The sequence below is a fragment of the Muntiacus reevesi genome, chromosome 17, assembly GCF_963930625.1.
Source record: "Muntiacus reevesi chromosome 17, mMunRee1.1, whole genome shotgun sequence".
Taxonomy (NCBI): Eukaryota; Metazoa; Chordata; class Mammalia; order Artiodactyla; family Cervidae; genus Muntiacus; species Muntiacus reevesi.
The window spans coordinates 18,607,375-18,611,601 of NC_089265.1; the positions used below are offsets into that span (position 1 = coordinate 18,607,375).

General features: G+C 36.3%; 1 pseudogene; it reads left to right on the forward strand.

Moving 5' to 3' along the window:
* Nucleotides 1-804: 804 nt before the first annotated feature.
* LOC136148645 (dnaJ homolog subfamily A member 1-like) lies at nucleotides 805-1,998 on the forward strand (annotated as a pseudogene).
* Nucleotides 1,999-4,227: the final 2,229 nt, after the last annotated feature.

Sequence of the window (4,227 nt, forward strand, 5' to 3'; positions counted from 1 at the left end):
AGAAATGACATTCTCTCTGAAATTTCACTCCCAAATCAAACTGCTAACTATATCAAGAAGTAAATTTTGAGGAACTGTGGGAACCTTGACCTAACAGAAACAAATCCTTCTGACCTGACATTGAGAAGCCACAAGGGCCACAAAGCAACAAAATTACTTTTGTGCAGCATTTACACTGCATGTCATTTCTTACATCTGACCCCTATCTCCTTTCATATGATCTTAAATTTGTTTTTAAGTTAAAAATGTTTTCATATACTCAATTTAGAAGGAAACACATTTGTCACATATAAATCTACTAAATGCTTATCTAAACCAATGTGAATCATCAACTTATATTCATCATTATTTTATCCAGAAATGTACCTTTCCTCTCACCATACATATAGATGGGAAATAAGACATCTTAAAATGTTCTTAGTGATACGATAAAGACTGAGCACAATTTGGCATTTGCAAATATTCCCAGCAGACAATAAGAGAAAAAACTTATGTCTGAAAGCAACAACTATATAAATTTATCTCTTTGTTGATTACCAGCAACTGTTGCAGTGACCTTTCTATAACTGCAAATAATCAACCTTCATTTCAAGAGAGTAGCTCTGGTACTTCAGATTTCCCTGATAAGTTGCCATTTATTTGAAATTTCCCTTAAAGTTATTCTTCTGTAAAAACAGTAATAAAGTGAAACTTTCCAGAACGCTCAGTGAGAGGCAGAGGATTGGCGGCTGCCGAGCAGCACCCAGCAGCACACTCCTTCCTGGTCCCCCACACCGGCATCGGCCTGCTCACCAGCTGTAGAAAATGGTGAAAGAAACCACTTACTATGATGTTTTGGGGGTCAAACCCAATGCCACCCAAGAAGAACTGAAAAAGGCTCACAGGAACCTGGCCTTGAAGTACCACCCTGATAAGAATCCAAATGAAGGCAAGAACTTTAAATAGATTTCTCAAGCTTACGAAGTGCTCTCTGATGCAAAGAAAAGGGAATTATATGACAAAAGAGGAGAAAAGGCAATTAAAGAAGGTGGAGAAGTCATGAGTTTTGACTCCCCCATGGACATCTTTGATATGTTTTTCGGAGGAGGAGGCAGGATGCAGAAAGAGAGGAAAGGTAAAAACCTTGTGCATCAACTCACAGTAATCTTAGAAAATTTATATAAAGGTGCAGCAAGAAAACTAGCTCTGCCAAAGAATGTGATTTGTGACAAATGTGAAGGCCAAGGTGGTAAGAAAAGAACAATAGAATGCTGTCCCAATTATCAAGGTACTGGAATGCAAATAAAAATTCATCAGGTAGGACCTGGAATGGTTTAGCAAATTCAGTCCGTCTGTATGGAGTGCCAGCGCCAGGGGGAGCAGATCAGTCCTAAGGATAGATGTAAAAGCTGCAACGGACGGAATATAGTTTGAGAAAAGAAAATTATAGAAGTTCATATTGACAAACACATGAAAGATGGCCAGAAGATAACATTCCATGGTGAAGGAGACCAAGAACCAGGACTGGAGCCAGGAGATATTATCATTGCTTTAGATCAGAAGGACCATGCTGTTTTTACTCCACGAGGAGAAGACCTTTTCATGTGTATGGACATACAGCTGGTTGAGGCACTGTGTGGCTTCCAGAAGCCAATATTTACTCTTGACAACTGAACCATAGTCATCACTTCTCATACAGGTCAGATTGTCCAGCAGGGAGATATCAAGTGTTTGCTAAATGAAGGCATGCCAATTTATCATAGGCTATATTAAAAGGGTCACCTAATCATTGAATTTAAGGTAAACTTTCCTGAGAATGGCTTTCTCTCTCCTGATAAATTCTCTTTGCTGGAAAAACTTCTGCCTGAGAGGAAGGAAGTAGAAGAGACTGATGAAATGGACCAAGAAGAATTAGTGGACTTCGATCCAGATCAGGAAAGATGGCGCCATTACAATGGAGAAGCCTATGAGGATGATGAACCTCATCCTTGGGGAGGTGTTCAGTGTCAGACCTCTTAGTAGGGCTTGTGAATAACACTCACTGCTAGTGTTTTATTTGCGGTAGTGATTGAGTGAAGGACTATAATCATAATATGCTCACTACTTGCTATTGTTTTGCTTTAATGAAGAATAAACTCAAATATAAAAGCTCTGATTTTGCTCTGTATATATGATGATTTCAGTATGCAAGATAAGTTTAATACTTGTAAAAACTACTTTAAAAAATTTCCCCTAGCATTTTTTAGGCCATTCTTTGTAACTGATTCCAGCTATGTACATGGAAGAGTTTAGACCAAAATGGACTTCACCGTATGACCCTTAATTGTTAAGCTATGAAATTAAAACTGTATTTCTGGCAGTCAAAGGGCTTAATTTGTAGAGAAGTGTTGGTCTGTATAGTTGTATTAAGTTAGGTTCATTGTGATTCTTCTGCATTTATTCTGCTGCCTCAACTGTTATTGAAGATGGCATGCTGTATAATTCAATTTAGCCTGTGGTGTCAGTGATAGAAATGACACCTTTCTAAAGAAGGGGTTTACACAACATGCTGCTTCTTGAGGGCTTGCACTTGTAGAACTGCATTTCCTTCTCCTGTGCCATCTTTTATTAATATATATGGCTATTGGTCCTGATTACTTTTATTTTCCCCCTTCTTTTTGGACCACAGTAAGCCTTAGAGTAGTGACTACTGGAGCAGGGAAACTTAGAGGTTAGAGCGATGAGACCTTTACATGGAGAAGTAATTTGCATGCATGAGATAGGAAGGTGTTTTTGTAGGTAAGTTATAGACTTACTTTAAACCATTTAACTTATGCTCCAGAGTAACTGGTAATTTAATGTCAGTAGTATAGCAAATTATGATGAATAGATTTAATTGTATGTTTAAAGTCATATGTTCACAAGCTTAAATCTGGGTATCAGAATTTAAGCAATTCTTGATATGTATGAATGTCTCTTTAATATACTGATTACAAAGCAAAAACAATTGGTAATAAAAATAAGTGAAATATTAGCTTAACTGGCAATTAGTATAGAAAGATCAGGTTAAAAATTGTATTCTTGCTGATGAAGTCATCAAGAAAGAGATAGTTTCTGATGTTGTTAGTGGAATTGTGAATTGGTGCAACATTGACAGAGAGTAACCTGTCAAAATTTATCAACAATTTTAATGCACATATACTCTTAGATATAATTACATTTCCAGGAAACTATTGGATATACTCACAACCATGTGCAATGATAAATGATTACAGATTGTACTGGCAGTAATGGCTGCTTTGAGGAAAGATAACTGGGTAGGAGGAGAGTTAGGTGATTGTGAATTAATTTTCCCTACATCTTTCTATACTTTTATTTATTTCATGTGTGTTCATTACTTATTTAAAATAAATTAGTTTACATAAATAAGTACATCTATTTTAAAAAAGCAAAAAATAAAGATTACTATACTGACAATTATTTAGAAGTTTGCCACTAACCAGTACTCCTTTATTCTCAACACATTCTCACATGTAACCAGTCATAAAAAGGAAGCATCTGGATATAATTTTACACCATTATTTGTTACTACTGCCAACATATGCTATTTAGTAATGTGAACAGCATTACTACTGCCACATTTTTATTATTTTGAAACAGGTCAAAATTTGTATAATTGTTTATATTTATGGAATGTCTATTTTGTGCTGAACGGTTTTGCTTAGAAGCATATGTAAAATTTAATACTCACAATAAATCTTATGGAAGGTAATATGACCTATGATTTTGGATGAGAAAGTTGAGGTTCATGACACTAGTGAGGATCTGGGATTTGAATCAAGGTCTCTCTGTCCACTAAGCTTTATTACCACTGTTGTGCACATTTCATTTAGAATATATTCATGTGATTATGTTCCATGATTCCTATTGCAAATATATATATCAGCCCATCAATGGTTCAGTGTCATGCAACCCTCAGTTCTCTGTGGTATGGTGTGGAAGGCAGCAGATAAGCAAGTAAATTTGCTAAAGATATTTTACCCTTATACTACCAGAGCAGGATTTATTCTGTACTACCAGGGTACAAAATTACCCAGAGTTGAATAACATAATGTTGAATACAGAAAGTTTGTGCTTAGTCACTCAGTCGTGTCCGACTCTTTGTGACTCCATGAACAGTAACCCACCAGGCTCCTGTGTCCAAGGGATTCTCCAGGCAAGAATACTGGAATGGGTTGCCATTTCCTTCTCCACATAAACAGAAAGTTT